Genomic DNA, 19,981 nt, shown 5'->3' with positions numbered 1-19,981 from the left:
TCTAAGGAAGCACTCTGCTAACCAGATCTGCTAACTTTAATTTTAATCCAAAAATACTTCTGCCTCCTAAAAACATGTATCTTTCTAAAGAAAAGGCTGCTGGCATTTAATTATAAGTCAAGTTTGCATATCTTTATATTATATTATCAATATAGACTACATTAAAAAAATACATTATTACCTGAGGTCTAATGTCTTGCATATATCTAACAGCTGCAATACAGCAGTGCTCGGGCTATATCATTAAGGGAGTTGGTTAATTTTCCACTACCCTATTTATAATCAGCTGATGCAACTACGATGCACCTTCAGCCTGTGTCATCCCCCCCAAAGGTGCTTTAAAAGGTATCTTGGGTGTTCCTTTGTGTCAACAGCCATTAGTATGTTTATGTCAATGTTTTAACGGTGAACGCTTCATCATCATAACACGCTATAAATAGTAATCCTCAGATGGATTACAGGAACTTTTTTTTTCTTCCTTTAATTTATGTGTGCACTCCAATTTGGGGCATCTATAAAATGATTTAGAGCTTTAAACACATATATATATATTAATGCCATAGTGAAACAAAAACAATACAGATACAAAAAGTTAGCGTGTGAAAGGCATAATGTGCACACAACAATGCAGTAATAGGGCATTTTTTTCAACCATGAAGCTATCAGTTTGAGTTTACACACCACCCCAAATAATGATGACGTGAGTCTAATGATGTCATATTTGGATGCTAAATAATTTGTAAATACATACAGATACGCTCCATAGATGACCCCCCCCAACACACACACACACACACACACACACACACACACACACACACACACACACACACACACACACACACACTTTTACACATAGTGGTCATGTCTACAATTCCTGATACATCCATCCATTTTCATGACTGCTTTTCCTCTTTGGGTCACACAGATGCTGAAGCCTATCCCAGCTGACACTGGGTAAGCAGCAGAATTTGTTGGGCAGGTCGCTAGTCATTCAAAAGGCTAACACCAATTCAGAATAACCAATCAACCTCAAGTGTCTTCAGATGGGAGAAACCCCAAGCAGCCACAGGAAGCAAACTCCACTGTGAGGCAACAGAGCTAACATCTGCACAACAGTGCCACTCACTTTATGATGCAATTCATGCAAAATTAAACATAATGCTAGATAACAGACATAATTAGAAACAAATCCTACAGAAAGAGTTGTATCAAAACATTTATTTGACATATTTTACATCCAATCCTAATTTGCAAACTCTTTTTTTTTATCAGGAATTATTTTGCACATATTGTAGTGACATTGTTTATGTGCATCCACGTGCTATATATTTATGTGATGGCTGCGTGTGTTTGCTGATTGCATGATACTGTAGTCCTTTGCATGCTGTAATATCTTTTATTGCCGTTTTTATAAGTGTCACAGTGATATTTGCTACTGCTAATACTGCTGCTTATTTGGACACTATGTCAAAGTCTCTATTATATTGCACATTTTCATCTAAGTAATTAGAATTTTCACTCAGATTGTGCATAAATCAGAAAGTTGTAGAGCAGTATGCCTCTGGTATTAACCCTCTGGCTGTTCACGCTGGTTTCACATTTTCTGAAAGGTGTATCATTAAACTCAGTCAAACCGGTGAATAATACTCAGCCTTTAAAAGTAATATCCTTGATATCAATCCATCATAGTTGGGCAGGTTAGTGTAATGGTGATCAAGTTATTTAGCAAATTTTCTTTCTTCCTTCAATATAAATTGCAGTGAGAAGTATCCCGATAGTGGGCCTACGGTACAGTGTACAGGATAATAATTTAAAAAGCTTTAAAAATAGAACAACAGTCCCCCTGATCCATCTTTTTTACCCCTACCTTTAACATCATAGAACTTAAATAACCTAGAGTTCAGCACAAACACCCCCATGTGTGTACACCTTTAAAAAAAAATTACACCTCAACAGATATCAGTTCAGACAACTGCACCATGCCATCTGTCAGCATCCATCTTGCCGCTTACACCTCTCTTTGGAGGCTTGAAGTGTTCAGGGGAGAAATTCAGTGTCCCTTGCCAAGTGAAATAGAGCATCCTCTTTAGCCTAGCTGAAGCTACTTCAGGATACCTCAGACTTCATCCTGCTTCATCCCCAGAGGGAAAGAGTGATGCTGAACTCCAATAGATGACCAGCTGCCCCAGGACTTTCGAGTTTCTTGCTTAGGCCCAAGAGTCATAATTCTGTCACGGGCAGGATTAGTCTAACCCAGACCTTTTCAAAGTCTATAAAGGCTGTGCTATCAGAGGGTATCGTACAAGCAGAAATATAAGACTAGCTGCAGAGGCCATCTGTACTCTGGGGATTTAATTCCGATTTTTATGGTGCAGCAGAAATTGACTGCAGCTCTTTTCCCCATAATAGCAGGACCCACAAAAATTACTAGTTGGTTAACCAGCAATCATAATCTACGAGTTTAGACTTATTTGTAAAAATAACAAGAAGATAAAGGTAAAAACATATCATTATAGCTAATACATGATTATATCATTATATTTTGTATCTTTATGAGTGACCAGTTCATTATTCTAACTTCTCGGATTTCACCAGTTTTTTTTGTCATGTAATGCAACGTTGCAGTAAGTGACTACACTTACACACAGGAATGACTTTTAAAGCTGGCTGTGATATGAAGTTAAGTATGCATTGATTCACTGTCCCCAGGATAGCTATTTGATGGTATACAGCTTACAGATAAGTCTTTGTGCCCAAGAGCACCTCAATCAATTCCTCTTACTGGAGCTTCAAGGTTTCAAATGCAGCAACAAGCTGTAGACTAAATCACAGAATGTCTTTCTGATGAATAAACTGTGCTATGCTGAAAGCACTCTTTACTTTCTTTATTTTAACTGCAGAGGAAAGATCCAGAGACTTGTTGTATATAAAAGCTTAAAGGTACAGACATGATGTCAGATTTCAAGAAGCATCAACAAACATAAATGTAAATAAGTAAATACATAAATGCAGTGAATATATGTGAGGATTCAACTGAGAACTGAATGTATATAAGAAAAAAAAGGAAAAAAAAGAATATGTGATAAACTGTAAATTTAGTGGATATATGTTATATTTCATAAAGCAAAAATACTTCAGTAGTAAAGCAAAACTTTAAAACACGATTTTTTTGATTCCTTAACCAACATTCGAAAATAAATGGAAGCAACCATAGAAAAAAGTACCCTCCCAGCAAAAAGAACAGTAACATCAGTTGCAAAGCCCTCAAAAAGCTGTAAGAATGACCTGATCTTATCCACCAGGTAATTTCCTCCCCTGCAAAGGGAGGCAGCTGACTCTAAAAATGAGTCAAATTCGAGGTAAAATGCCTTCGCAGCAGACATAAACATGTTTATAGACGGGTGCATGACACCACCACAGGTGGAGAATTTTTTATTCATTGAATTACTCATTCAAATTGTAGACGCGCATATTTTTAGGCCTGGCCACAATGAGTGACTGTGGTTCTGTCTTCTCTTGCTCAGCAGGATTCAGTTTTACCTAAAGATACTCTGGTAAGTATATTTTGTCTTCTACTTTTGTTTTGCTAGCCAAAATATTTCATATTCACATTTAATATCACAGTGAATTTGAGATAAGCTCTGCTAATCAGGCTAGCTCTCGAGCACTAGCATTAGCTGCTAACCGAAACGTGCAAAAAGCAAGGCTCCTAAATCCTAGCCGACAAACCAGCACATTACCTTAACGTGATTATGCCAGTCTTTTATATACTATCTATGTTTGGACTTTTTCTTTCATGCCTTCCTTTCACCATCTGATTATCATTGTAACTGTGACTGGAGAAGTTCTCTAACGTTAACAAAGCAATAATTTCATGTTGTGCTTCCACCAGCAGCCTCAGATCAGATATATCTCTTCCATTAAATGTCCAAAGTTTACAACGCAACAAATGTGGGATTTTTGTTGATGTTGTTAGAAACCAATTAAATTATATATCTTATCGCACCTTATTGTGTATTCATGAACTTGTAAGGCATAATGAATCCTGGTACAACACTACAACTCAGTGCAAAATGTAACTGAATTAACTTTGACAGAATGAGCAAAAGCTGAACAATGTGGAAATCATAAAAGTGGGATTCATAACAGAACAGAACTAGACTGTATTAGGATGCACAAGGGTACATAGCGACACAGTCAGTGGTTGGATTGACTATTATGGGATGTGGATGAGGTTTAATTTGCATTACTGACTTAATCACAGGGTGCTGTGTGTGTAGCCAGCGATGCCAAAAGCAATGGCCAGAAATCTCTTTTGGGGGAAGGAATGAAGAAATAAAGACACAACAGGCATTTTACAATGCCAAGTTTTGTAGGACACCGTTAGGTTTCATGTGCAAACACAATCAGACAAGGGAAGGTTGATGCTGGGAAACGAAAAAAAGGGAGCAAAATTAAACAGTTTCTTGCAGCTGGAGTAGATAATTCTGCAGTATAACAGTAAAATATACATTAAAGGTCATCTTTAAATTCTTGAAATAAATTCTTGAAATTGCTTCTTCACTTTGCACCCACATACTTCATTACAAACAGACTAATAAGTGTTACTTAGTCGCTCATATATTCACAAATATTGACTCTGACCGTCTTCCAGCTATTAATATCCACCATTATCTGGCTATACAATAAGTAGGTTCTTTTTATGAACAATAAGGAAGGCCTACACAAAAGAGCGAATTACCCCTCTAAAAGGAAAACTACATCCTCATTGTACAAGAAATACATATTTTTTGTGCTAGTGGTCGGTTCAGGAGGCAGCCTATCTAGTCTCCAAAAACTATTGGCTGAAAATAGATATAATGGGCTGCCTTTTTTGGGATCCAAGCAGAGATGATTTTGGAATTTGCTTGGAAACTGCTCCTGTAATGACATGTTTTAGTAAACCCACAGAAGAGAGGTTAGAGGGTTGGAAAAGGTGCTTGGGCTGAAGAGAGACATAGGGCAGAAAGAGAGGCTTACAACTGAAGTGAAATCAATACAAGCTGATTTCCCGAGGACATGGACCAGCAATGATCAATACCACACTAACAGCACTAGGAAAAAATACCTAACAACTGCAATGATAGAAAGTGCCTTTTGTATGATTATAAGAGATTCAACCTTCAGAGTTTTTACGTCCAAATCTGGTTTAGTAACAAAGTTTTATGAACAGCCTGATTTTGCCAAACTCCATCAGAGCTTTCTGTAGTTTAGAGGTCTCATTACTATGTAGAGTTATCTTCAATGGGAAGTGTCAGTTCATCCATCACTATCACCAGTTCTAACCTGGTGGCCAAACAATTCAATAAAAAAAAGAAGAAAAAAATCAAACTTCTCACAGGGTGGCACGATAGTGAGTTTGTCAAATTTGGCGAAAGAAAATGCTCCAACTGTCTCCTGTTTTCAAACTTAATGACAGATTAGAACTTCAGTGACGCTACTAAAATGTTTTTAAGTAGATATTTAACTACCAACTAAAAATAGTAAGAGCAAAGTTGTGTGGGCAAGAGCTCAGTGAATTCATTTTAAAATGCATTTTTTTAAAATACATAAAATAAGTGCATCAAAGGTACATCAACATTGAGAGATTCAAATTAAAGCTCAGAGATAGTCACCTAAATATTGACCATATAGATATTTGACAGTATACAGCTCACAGATAAGTCTTTCTACTAGACTATTTCTGTCTGTGTGTCTTGGGTACAAAGAAATTTGTGTGGAAGCACAGTTCCCCGAAAACATTATGGATTCCAATAAAACTACTCTACTTGAACATGAAATAAATGTAAATATCAATCAATGTCAGTCTCTTTGAATTGGAGCCTTTTCTTTTCTAAACTTATCTTTAACTAAGTACATTTCATCTCACTTAGGTGCATCACTACCTTTTAACCACATTGATTTCTGTTATTGGGCAGTGCTGTTAGAAAACAAGCTGCCAGATGGAACAGCTTGTTGTTTATTTTCAGTCTGTTGTGAAACTGTAAGTTTATAGAGATTACACCAGCGTTACAGAAAGGCAGGAGCAGAAACCAGTGATTCGGTGTTCCAGTGTTTTACTACCACCATCACGACCATACATGCTGTTATGGGTGAGTAAACAACGATTCCCCTGAAGGTTATTTCGGAGTATTTTCAATAAATAAATAAGAAGCCAGCATTTAAACTATTACTTATATTAGATTATATGATGGTATCCTATACTATACTATAGTGAAATATATACTATATTACATCATAATTACAACTTTCATTTATAATTTGAGAGAAGTCTGGATATGTGGAGTGTAAAAATGAGTATGTGTGTGATTTCAAATACATGTGTAAGTACCTGTGTTTTCAAAGCTAGCTGGTCTTAAGCGTTTCCCCAACGCCTCTTCACACCTTCTTCAGTCTCTTAGAATCCTCTCACCAGCAGTAAAGTGTGTGATTACGAATAGCTAAATCATATGTAGTGGTTAGCCTTGGGATCAAGCCTTTACTTCTGGAGAAAAAAAATCAAGCTGTTGCAAAAGTTATTCTTCTGATCAGAAGCAGATGATGTGGATACAAAATGAACACAACAGAACAAAGTAATAAAGTGTTTAAGCAACTAGAAAAAAACAGGTGTGGATTTTTTTTTTGAGGTTTATAGTTTATCCAAAAGCATGAGTTTTATAACTTTGACAGGTGTGCCAACAAAGGGAGCTATAACTACATCCCTAATGTTTTGGAAAAAGATGCAGGTTTTAACATTTGAGTTGATTTTAAATCAAACAGTCAATATGTGAATGAAGTGAAAACTGTAAATTTTTATTCAAATGGTTTTGTTTTTTAATTTTACATCAACTGTTCAGGAATTAAAGCAGGTTTTATACATATTTGACTGTTTTCAGTGGATCAAAATCAACTGGACAAACCAAAATAATTTTAAATACCAGGTGTGTGTTGATAGTGTGTAGTTTTAAAGATTCAGTTTTCTACAATGGTGTAGTGGTTAACACATTCACTTTGCGAGGGAAAGGTTGCTGGTTTAATTCCATTTACAGACACAGATGCCCACTGGGGTATCCAGTATAAAAGTCTGAAAAGCTGAAGTGTGTGTCCCAGTGACAGGTGAGTCACAGAATGGCCTTAACACTTAGGATATGACTGGATAGCATTAACAATTCATAACCAACAACTTGCCTTGCTTGTGTGTGTGTTTTTTTTTTAAATAAAATTTTCAAGGAAATACACCACTTTCTTGTATTTTGATTAGAGTAAGGATTTAAGATTGGGTTTTTTTGCTTTTTAAGTGGGCCGCAACACTCTTGGCTTTGGGAATTGCTGCTATAGAGGCTTTTTAGAATTCACTGTTTTGTGGCTAAACCTTTTTGTTTCAGCTGAGTTGTTTTGCAGATAAGACACATTATTCATAGCCACCCCATCTGCTTTAAATACCTAAGTACCAGTTTAAATGAGTGTAATGCTTTGTTGGAATTTGCTGCATTTCCCTTCACATTTAAACTGGCCTTTTTTGTGGAGTGTCTGATACACATCCAGTTCCACAATTGGCCTCCCGTGAACTCCACTCTGTTGTTGACCTTTGTGGTATCTCTATTAATCTTGAAAGTAACGGCAGCTTCCAGAAATTTCTGGAATCTGTCTCTTTTATTTGATATAAATGGAGAAAGATGCCTCTTTGTCAAAAAGATGCCTTCCATCCCCCAGTTTTGTGTGTACAAGATGGAATGATGTGTGCTGTCCTCATATCTCCAGTAAAACGATGTTTATCTCTTGTTTTAGCTCCTGGTGTGGTCGTAAATTTTCTCCTGACCAAAGGCTGCTAATCACAGCGAGAAGACCCAACAGCTGTGAGTGTCGATAGAAAGCGGATAAGCTAATTTTTCAAAGTGTCAAACCCACACACATTACGTTAGCCACTCTCACATACATATGGATGGCATATGAACGCTTGAAGAGTGTGCACTTAAGCTTCGTACAATGAATTTCAGTGATTGCCGTAGAGCCCAATCTACGATATCAAGCATGACAGGCAGGATATGTGGAAATAATAAGACGTATGCATTTTTCCAGCCAGTTGTTTTTCCCCCTGCAATTTTGTTTACACAAGAATGAGATCAACTGAGGAGAGAAACTAAATGAAGAGAAACCACCTGAGACCTCTTGCAGGGAAGGCTGAGTGCTCCCATTCTCAAACAGAACAATTGAATATAGCTCTGTGCCGGAGACATCATCCTCTTTCAATTAGATTCAGACTCCCACAGAAAACGGAATAAATTACCTCTTTATCCACAAAAATAATATCATTTAGTAAAATTTCATTCATTTAGTTTGCGCGCACAATTAATGAATAGCTAGTTTATGATCAGTGATCTGCTATAAATGCCACTTTTTTCTTTTTGCATTTTTTTTCCTACATCTGATTTTGTCTTTATCTGCCACACATCTTCACTTCGGTGTCTAACACCTCAGTCACAATTAAGTGGCACTGAACAAGTGGTCCCACAAGCGCTTTACAAATACTCTATAGCACGTACAACAAGAAATGATGTATATTTCTAGGCTATATAATGAACCTACAAAACAAAAAAATAATGCAAAGGCAGCTTTTATGGTACATAACTCTATTCTGAAAGAATCAAATGTTGCTTCTCTAAATTTTTAGCAGTGCTGATTGTGTGACTTTTGGGATGATTCATTAATCGGTTCACCAGTTTGGTTCAGACTGAAATATCTTGTTAACCATTTGATAGACTGGCATGAAATTTTGGAAAGATGTGGTATTTAGAGGACTCTTAATGACCTCCCAGGTGATCCTGTGACAGTACCTCCAGCATCACCTTGAGGATGATACATGTAGCTTTTTAGTCTTTTGACCTGAAATTTGTTTGTCAGACATTTATGTTCCTCTTCGCAGCTCTGGGGATACCTTATTTTGTTTTTATGGCCAGTTAAACACTGTCATTCACATAAGCCTCAACTGCTTTGTGTTTAATGGCAACAAGCAAACATTTGCATGCCAACAATTTGAAGTCAATGTTAACACTTTATTAGGTTTGTCACTCTGATTATGTTGGTATACAAAAATGATCATTTAGCTTAGAGCATTGGCACGCACTACATCTTCTGCCAGCTGCGGTATTGTCTAAGTCTAGATTATGTTATCAGTAAGTACTGAGAGTAGAACAGTAAATCAACAGTAAATCTCAATCAGTCTTTTTCAGTCTGTAACATATAGTCTCAGCCTTAATGCTTTCTAAACAACTTTAAATCTTTCACTGTGGGTATCTAAAATAATAATGGCCAGTGTAGTTGTAGCGTACATTTCCAGACACAAGAAACTATGTGTATCTGTTGGGAACTATTTTCTCTAGACATACTAATTCTGACTATTATATTGTAACGATCTTCCCTACTTGACCCAAAGCTCCAACTTGTCCAAATATAGACACATGACCCCTGAGGGAATGGAGTGTGGAATGAGGCGCCAACATATTAGCAGCAATCCTGTAAGTCCAGTAAATTCGAGGGAGATCTCCATGGATCAGACACATTTTCCCTGCACATCCCAAAGACCAAATTGGATTGGCCAACTGTAGAATTCTGAGGTTAAGTGAACACCTTGAACTCCTATGCCTCAAATCAGTCCTGCACCCTTTCTGACATGTGGTAGGGGGCATTTCCCTGCTGTAGGAGGCCCCTGGTGTAAGCGAGTACGTTTTCCATAAAGGAATGGACACGGTCTGCAACCATGTTTGAGAAGGCTATCTGTCAATGTATCATCCACTTAAATGCCAAAACCCAACATTTCCCAGCAGAGTCATGCTGCCTCAACATGATGAGAAGATGGCATCATACTGCCTTGTTTGTTTTGTAAAGCAGCCTACTGTCATACGTTTCCACATAAACATACATGCAGACCTCATCATATGAACTTTAAAAGGGGGAATTCAACAGAACAGGCCACCTTCTTACTCTTCTATGTGATTTCCAGCATTGTGTGCTATAGTGGGTGTTTTGTGGCATCGGACCACATAGGCCAGCCCTAGCTCTGCCCGCAGTGAACCTTGGTTGCCCATGACCCGGTTGCTGGTTAACCAGTGGTCCTTTCTTGGACCGCTTTTAGTATCTGCTAACCACTGCATGCTGGGAGCACTCCATAAGATGTGCTGAAGAAGTTCGACCCAGTTCAGCCATCACAATTTGGCCCTTGTTAAAGTAAAGAATCGACTGTTCACTTGCTGCCGAATATATCCCATGCCTTGACAGGTGCCATTGAAACAAGATAATAAGGGTTACTCACTTGGCCTGTTTGTGGTTGTATAGTTGTGGCTGCCTGGTGTAAGGCAGCAGATGAGTGACTCAAAATAAAATACAGCATGTGTAAGGTCATGGTAATGAAGATACAATGCCTACTGTAACATAGCTCTATATTTTAAATGAAATATTTGTTATTATGATCAGTTAATTGTTGGTTTTTTTAATAGATTTGCGAGCAAGACGCAACAAATCAGATATTAGCAAGCTTATATTTTGACACAAACATAGACTATGGTTATAACATAAATCATACGTCTTAGGAATGACTGAAGGAAGAGTAATGTCCTCTGTGTCTGAAGAGAAAGCTAGACTATTTGATGGTATATTTACTGCCTGTCTCGTAGCCATAGTGAAATGCAATCAGAGACTGGCCAGGCTGGTAAACACAAACATACTGTGTTTACTGACCACACATCGCATGGCTGTTTGGATAGCAACGATATAAACAGATACCTATTCCCCTTCCTTGCTTGGTTGTCATCATAGCAGAATTAAACACACAACACTGTAGTACATTGGCACAATTACATTATCAGTGAAGCAAAGGCAAACGATGAGTAGCCACGTGCACTCTTTTTAATAACTAAACTAGAGAGAGAAGTTAGTTCTAAGTTAAACATCCCTTAATAGATCAATCACTTTGAGTCAGCTGAACCTCCCTTTTGTCTGATTTAATTTACTTTCTGTAGTTAAAGCTAAAGTATTTCAAATGTCTGGTCTGACCCCCAATAAAACTAGCATCCATCCTGTTTGCACAATTACAGAGAAAAGAAGGATCAATGGGATCTAATTTAAGACAGAAGCATTATTCTAAAACACAGAGCCCAGTGCATCGCTACATGGAGCCAGCAGAATGATTAAGTGCCTTGGTTATATCCTGTATGGCTCTGCTGCACATGCCACAGGGAGAGTGTTCATGTCCAGGAGCTCATCACCCTAGCCTCTATTACATCCTCAGAGCAGTCAATACTGGGCTCTGACCACCAGTCACTCTCAGGTTGCACACACAGGCAGAATACAAATCAGCTTGGAAAACTGCGAGCTCTGCTGTGTCCAAACCTTTTCTTAGCAGACTGCTCTTTGGAAAGACATGTTCCTACAAAGCTAGTGGGTCACACAGCAAACGTACCCATTAATGGGGAAATAAGAAACAAAATCAAGGGTAATATTGGCGTGATAATGTACAAAACCATAAAGTTACCGATTGGGGCCTAAGCAGCAAAGCTGCGCAGTCGCCCATGTTACTTCAACAATTTCTCAGATTTTTTTTCAGAACTGCCAAAAACTTACCCACAAACTAAGACTTGTAAAAACTGTAAATGTATTTTAGATTTTGACTGTTAAAAGCCCAACAAAATAAGAACCAAAGACACCCACACATTATATCTTAGACAATATTTTACCTGGTAATGCTAAATGTTGATCTAGACAGAACATACCATCCTGAGACTGTCCAAACACAACATACAAAATGGAAAATATTTGTATTCGTGTTAGCTTTCCAAAGGTTTTCCTTCTATCTGGTCATATCTAACTGTAGTAGATCCCATAAATAGGACCCAAACACCCAATTTGTTGATTGGTCAGTTACCTATACATCTGATTATGAGCCAGTCTGTTTAATGCATATGCAAGATGCGCACAGCGCTGCAGGCAAATACTTGTGCACAGACTCACAGCTTTCTCCTAACATATCATTAGCATGTCATTTGCAGTTCATAAAGTCAGAAATAAGCATCTGCCATGGAAATTGTAGTTGGTACAATTCTAGCGTTACAATATTCCGTGTAATAAAAAAAAAATCACAGTTGAAAATAAAAACCATCAAATCTTTCTCCAAAGGTGGCACAGATCATCTTCTGAGTAGTCCCCACAAAAGTAATCAGACATGCATTTATTTTCAAAACTATTTATCTGTTACACACAAGGGAGAGCACATCATAGCATCTATTGATCACAACACTGGAAAACATTCATAGGTTCCAGCTTTTTTTTGTCACAGATGAGAGCGGCTCCATATCGTAGAAATTTATATTTTTTAATTTAAACTACATATATAACTATATTTAAAGTAAATATTTGACTAATTTCAGACATTTTGTAAACAAATTGATCGAGCCATGATGAAAATCGTCGTGACCTGGAAGATCAGCACTGATAAGCCAGAGTTCCTGAAAATATAATCTCAGATAAATTGAACAAGAACAGTTTAACTGGCAAAAGTAGAAAAAAAAATCAAGGGTTCATTCGTGCTGAATGATAAACAAAAGGTTGAAAACAACCCTGTTAATATTGTAACAGAAGAAGTCAGAGAGTGTTAACAAAGGGAAGAGAAGTTTTCAATATTTCATGGGTAGTTCCTTTTTTCAACCGAGGAAAACAAAGCACAGTGGTCTGCTCAAATTGACATGTGCTGGTAAAGGTCTCTGCAAACTTGCCCTTCACTATCTTCCTCTTCTTTCTCTTTATAAGCTCATCTCACATCCTCAGAGTTAACCCTAAAGTCAACTTTATGCAAGAGCAAACCAACCTTCTCGGCTGCCATATAAGAAACAGAAGGTCATCCAACTATTTCTTTGCTGTACTCAGAAACCTATGTATGGGTTTCGAGTTACTAAAGTCTCTTGCAATTTTTCCTCAGTGATCTTCAGAGCAGAGGAGTCCCACATGAACTCTACAATCTTGGCTGTTTTGTGAAAGAGATTCTCTGTCATGTTTCTGTCAATCAAATCACTTCTAACCCAGGCTTTTTTATGAAGACCGGACTGACTGTTCTGATTAATGTATCTGTAGCCTTATATATTGCTATACTATAGAGAAATCTTTGGGTGCTGAATACAACCAGCCTTGTTAAAACTACTTTCTGTATGATTAAACATTTCCTTTGTAACCAGTAAATCAAATGTAATTAAGTTCATGTGAGTAAGGCATACGAATGCTTTACCAGTGTATCATTTCTCATCTGGTTGTGCTTGTTGGGAACGTTGATTTTTTTAATGAGAATTAGATAATATACGTGTTAAATGCTGACCTCAGCAACAACCTATAGGAATGCACTGGTCCCAGTTTAGATTGTATATGTAATAAAGTCTGCACACAGAGTCAGAAAACAGTTGATTAAAAACAAGAAGAAGAGACTGCTAAGTCAAGCGTGTCGCTGTCTCTTCAGTAGGTGTTGATGAAACACCTTGATCGAGACTTATCTGATGGTGTCTGTAATCAGCTCATGTAAGCTTAATATAAAAAAACGGTTATTTTTCAACAAATTATACCTCAGATGTGTCTCTTTCAACCAATGTGGTGACAATCTGCTAATTAGTATGGCCAGATCACGAGCAGATACAGTATTACTCTTTTCACAAAACACAATTTGCATAATAAGGTTTTTGAATTTGCACCGTTCCTCTTATTAACCTTCCATTAACCTTTAGATAAACACAGGGAGCTCTGAGCATTATTCCCTGGGATCACACACCAAAAGCCTTGGTCGAAATTCATCAGACCATCTGTGGAATTGCTCATGGGTGATTAGGCCACTGATAGCTGCTTGCCTCAGTGAAGATGAAGATCTCATAGAAACTGCTCAGGAGCAAGTAGACTGCAGAATAGCAAAAACTTTGGTCCAGCCTGCATGTCTTCTTTTACATTAGCAATTTAAGATAGTCAAAGGTTTAGGATTGCTGAACTATTTAGAGGGGAAAAAAACTGTTTATTGCAAAAGTTTATTCAGCAGAATTATATATAGCAGTATATGCTCATGCTACAGTATGGCTTGGTCTGTAATTTTAGTCTCTCTGTTGGTGGTTGCTAGGTAAAATGATGGCCTCATAAAATACCATGCAAAAGTCACATTTTGTGGATACTATGTTAGCGTAATGAAATGAAAAGGATGTAATGCGTTTATAAGGTGTTACAGGTGCATAAACGCCACTAATGGGCCATTTTATTGGTTGCTAGGTGGTTGCTATGTAACATATTGGCATCATAATGTGTGATATAGATAATAACCCTCTGGCTAAGATGTACTCAGATGTACTTGTGTGTCAAGTTTGACTGCTAAACACCTGAGTGTGCAGAATGAGTTTGCAGACAGGCAGAGATTTCGTGTATTATAGTAAGATTTAAAATAAAAACAAATTATTTTAAAGAAAAAGGCAAAAAAAAACATAGCAAACAGTCACATATTCTGCAGTTATCAAAAAGAAGATATTATATAATCTCAAAATAATCTCTAATCTGATTATGAGTGAGGGCCTTAACAATTAAAAAACACATTCACGTTTGGTTTGAACAATTCTCAGCAGCATTTAATAGATGATTCATAAGCGCAATCAGACAATTTATCAGCATCAAAGCCAAAAGAAAAGTTGTAGTTAAAGGAGAAATTAGCAAGTCAAAAAATCATCAACAGCTTCCTCTGCAGAGAAACAAACCAGTCTCTAATTCTGATCCATCAGAGGGACTGAGTGCAGCTGTGGCTGCGTACCACAGGCTTTTAAGGTGGCTTTAATTAAATTATTACTTGAAAAGCCTTTACTTGACCCAGGTGTCTTAGCTAATTATAAGCTCATTAGTCTTCTTCTTTTTATTTCAAAAATTCTTGAAAGTAGTAGTTGTAAAACAGCTGGGTGATCATCTGCAGAGAGATGGTCTAGTTGAAGATTTTCATTCGGGATTTAGAGTTCATCACAGCACTGGTGAAGGGCACTGATCGTCCTGTGGCCTCTGACAGTGGAATCAACTCTGTGCTTGTCCTGATAGACGTCAGTGCAACATTAAATACTACTGCTCACAACATTTTTACCACAGAGTTCAGAATAATTGGCACTAAAATTTAAACCAGTGCTCTGCAGTGGTTTCAATTGTATGTACTGGATGGACTCAATTCTTCTTCACAAATGAAAGTTGGTCAGAGTTCTGCAGGGTTCTGTGCCGGGACCAATACTTTTTACATTATGCAAACTTCCCTTAGGGAGCATTATTAGAAACATTGCCTACATTTCTATGCAGATGATACGCAGGATTATTTATCCACAAAATGAGACAACATAAACCAATTACTTAGGCTACAGGCATGCCATAAAGACATAAAGCCCTGGATGACCTCTAAAGTCATACTTGTAAATTCAAACAAAACTGTGATTACTGTATTTAAAAAAAAAAAAATCAGTAACATGGCGTTTAGTAATTAGTGATTATCAAGCTTTGGCTGTCCAATAGTGTCTCTTTTATTGTGTCTGCTTCTGCAGTCTTCTCTTTCCCCTCAACCCTGTGTGACCGATGCTGCCTTCACTTAAACATGTTCTGCTGGAGGTTTCTTCCTTTCAAAAAGGAGTTTTCCCTTCCCACTGTGTCATAAGTGGTTGGGGAGTGGGTTATCTGATTGTTGGGGTTTTCGCTTTAATGCTTTAGGGTTTTTACCCTATAATATAAAGCACCTTAAGGTGACTGTTGTTGTGAACTGGTGCTATATGAATAAAACTGAATTGAACTGAATTAAAATTAAGTGAACAACGTCAAAGAGGACGTCACACGTATGACTCGACTGCTAATTCGAAAAACATGAAAAAAAGAAAGATGAAAAGATGTTTGCTACTAAAGAATGCACAAAATAATAAAAAGATAAATAAATAAAGCTGAAGAAAGGTTGGTCCCATGTGCACATCCTTTTATAGAGTGACGAATTTCATGCTTGGTGGAACAGATGTGCGCGTCTTTTCTGCTACTATTATGGCAATTATATGCAAATCCTACAGCTTTGAATACAAATAAGTATTTGCTTAAATTTATTCATTCCTTGTTTTAGCACACACAATCACTACATTGACAACATACAAAGGCTGCAGACACTTGATTGCTAAATGCATATATAACTTGACTGCAGCACCTATACTTCCGTCACTCCAGTTTTCATACTGAACATCTGCGCTTCAGTGAATATCACCGATAGTCTGCCTCCTGTTTTATCCTTTGTTATAATTCACACTTTAAAGCCTAGCCTAGCTACTAATTTTTACTTACTGTGTTGTATTTTTTATGCTGTGTGTATCTTTGTTGCATTTCACAACAAGGGTTCTGATAAACATTATAGGTATTGTTATATATTATAACAAAAAAACAGTACCACAGTCAGTTAAGCTAACATTTACATTAAATTCCCAAGTTTTTAGGGACAACAGTGAAACAGCACTACAATAAATTTTGCATTCATGAAGTTTATGAAGTTTATTTGTGTGTGTGTGTGTGTGTGTGTGTGTGTGTGTGTGTGTGTGTGTGTGTGTGTGTGTGTGTGTGTGTGTGTGTGTGTGTGTCCAAGACGAATCCAGTCTAATGGTTCAACCTCCTCTCCCTACGGTTGATTAACTTTGTGATCCATTAAGTGGCTTCATCCCCTCAGTAGGGAGAAAGTGCCCTCCAGCCTACCCTCAGAGGATTAGGGGAATCCCTTACACATCATCAAAGGAACTCCAAGGTGAACCATGCCACTGACTTCTATGAAGTGTCAGTGAAGAGAGCAGCAACTCAGCTGAGCAGGCTCAGAGTATAGTCTTTATCCAATGCACATCTGGTTTGAATAATGCAGGCAGTGTTAGCTGCACCGCATTCCAAAGTAATGCATTACTGTAATCACATTACATTGCTCAGTAACCCAGTAATGTAATGTGTTAAAAGTCTCTTTGTGTTGGTTTTCACCTTTGCTTTGTGTTTTCTGTTTTCTGTTCATACATGTGTCCTCATTAGGATAGGCATTTGACTTGTAGAACTGTAGCCTAAGGTTTATATTGTTATCTAGTACTTAACCTCCTAGGACCTGCCGTCCACATAAGTGGACATCACATTTTTGGATATTTTGACCAAAATACTCAATTTTGCTCTACATGGGCCTGATATCCACTTACGAGGACATTATACTGCTACTGTTCTATCAAAATTTAAAATGAATATCCTCATTTGTGGCTCTCATTTTCCTTAAAAACAAAAATAAGGTAAAAAAAAAAAAAAATCTGGAAATTCTTTGTTTTTACATTCATCGGGCCCCAATATGCCCAAATATCAAAGAGAAATTAAAAATGCATGTCGTGGAAGAGTTCGGGTCTTAGGAGGTTAAGTGACAGTGGGCTATGATCCCAGTTATGTGTTAGCTTATGGCCATTTTTATAAAATTCCAATGAATGAACTATTTTTGTGTTTTGACTTTTCATTCTTTATTTATTATTCATAAACAAGATTTTCTTTTTATTCTGTACTTTAGACTTGATCAAAACAGTAACATATTTTTTATTAAAACACTACTGAGAACTCTGAAAAATTAAGGATTTATTGTGACCTTTTGCTAATAATTGAAGATTCAGTGCAATATCATCCTTGAAAAGTCAATATAAAAGAAGTATGAGCTGTGAAAACCTTACATAAATAGAATATTTAAGAAGATATTTCTTCTTCATTTTAACTTTATAAATACTTTCATACTGTGCCAGTAAACTCATACGTTCTCCATGTAGAGCACTCACAAAGTAAACTACTGAAAAGTAAATGTGTACTCTATAGGTTGCGTTCATCAAAAGAACAGAAGCTTTATTTTTAACAGTTACACCGAGGAAAAAACTAATCACAAAACAATTCCGAAAAATATTGAAAACACCAAAAATAATTTCACATTGCAGTATCTCCCATGTCACTCACATGATCTAAGTCTTTTTTTTTTTTCTTTTAATGCTGACCCTTTCCGAAGCCTTGTGTGTTATTATTGATAACAATGTCATTTATTATTGTTATTTCAGTACAACTATAAAAATGTGCAACTTAATTCTGCTCTAATGAGGACAGGGTACCAAAGAAAAAGATCAAAACAACAGCGAAGGTCTGATTAGTGTAAGGCGCGAACTGGAGTAAAAGCACTTTGATGATGTGTGATTATGAGGACACTGCAATTAACTGTAATTCTGTAAATTTGATTAAGCTCATAATGAAGGCATTCGTATTTTTATGAAGTGTGAACTTTTCACAGGTAACACCTTCCCATCTAGTATCTCACCAGGCATCATATACACTGTCTTGCACAGCCGCATGTAAAATGACTAAAGTTCATTAAATCACATATTTATTTGCTTCTTATTTCAAGTGTTTCATAATTTTGTCAACAGAATGATCTAAATTTGCAATCAGATACGATCTCTTCTTATTCTTACCTCGCTATAAAATATTACTGTGTACAGCAATAAAACTGTAGTTTTTCCTTGTGCACTCCCCGTAGAAATGAAGTCAGAATTCATAGGACCCACAATGCTTCAGTTGAGCAGTGCTGTGAGTTATATGAAACTGCAAGGCCACAACTTTCATTTTAACTTTCCCTCAACGAGCCCAGACAAGGTGTGAATGTGGCATGAAATGAGGTACGGAAGCAGGGCCAATTGATATTTAATTAATGCTAGGCCTGACTGGAGGGCCCAGGCTCATCTGCTGCATGTCTCATCCAATATGCATGATTTACAAGCAGGCTTCTTGCCACAGCAAACTTTCCACGCAATAAGGAGCATTAGTGTGAAGTGGTGTACACAGCCAGCACAGATAGAGGAATTCTGGAGTGCACGAATCATGACAAATTTCATGTGAACTCTGCCATCATGCTGCGCATGCTATTCAAAAGAATCTGAGAGCATCAGAAATGTCAGAGGAACCCTGCTGCTCTCTGTTTTACGTCATCACTGTATGTCAGGATTAAGATTTTTGCTAAAAAGCCTGAGTAATTTAAAACATTTATAAGCAAAGCACAGCATAAACACCGTTGCTGTTTTGGGAAGCTCTGAGTTGCAGAGGACACCTTTTTTTTTTAAAAGGGAAACCTCCTGTTTTATTGATTCATGTGCTATATTAAGATGAAATTGATGTTGACTGACTCAAGATAAGATTTTACAAATCCCCTACTTGCAAAATAGTATCATTAAACTGTTTGACACTCATATTAACCCAACTACTGTTATTGTAAGCACTCTGAATCACCTTTCCTTACATTATTATGGATAGAGGGATGCAAAAGGAGAATTTCTGGAATATTTGAGAAAAAAAATACACTGAAAATACAGAACAGATACAAAGTTCCTATCAAAGAGGACTAGAAATTCAATCACAACTAAATGCTGAGTGCTTTATTCATTGGACCAATTTGTTTCCAGCATATCATCCCAAACAACCCAGATGTTCAGCCAGTTTAGATGACTTTTCACTTTAAATGTGTTGTCCTTTAAAACGAAGCGGGAAAAAAGACAATGTAAAGTCTAATTATACAATAAACTTTGGAAAGCACTGCATTGTTTTAATAATGTTTTATCAATTCATAGCCAAGAGGATTTTGGATAGATGTACACCAGGCTTTGCGTGATGCTATCACTAATGTAAAATGTTTCATCTGAGCGAGTACTGTGGGTTCTACAGTATGCTTCACAACACATATTTTTCACGTACATATTTTATTTATGCCGCATATTCAAGTCTGCTCGAGTTTTTCTGTGATTTACCTGACTGAAAGTCTAATGTCTTCACATGGATAATGAAAAAGGTTTTTAAAAAAAGGTTTCAATGTTCTTGAACACAATAAAACAGATGTAAACAACCCCGGTCAAACAAAACCCCAAAA

General features: G+C 37.1%; 1 protein-coding gene across 1 annotated transcript in view; it reads right to left on the bottom strand.

Annotated features, from left to right (window-relative positions):
- The window catches only part of gpc5a (glypican 5a), a 140,449-nt gene that overhangs the window by 3,591 nt on the left and 116,877 nt on the right, over positions 1 to 19,981 (bottom strand). The gene's annotated exons all lie outside the window — the stretch shown is intronic.

The sequence above is a fragment of the Oreochromis aureus genome, linkage group 1, assembly GCF_013358895.1.
Source record: "Oreochromis aureus strain Israel breed Guangdong linkage group 1, ZZ_aureus, whole genome shotgun sequence".
NCBI lineage: Eukaryota > Metazoa > Chordata > Actinopteri > Cichliformes > Cichlidae > Oreochromis > Oreochromis aureus.
This window is presented reverse-complemented; position numbering and strand designations above follow the sequence as displayed.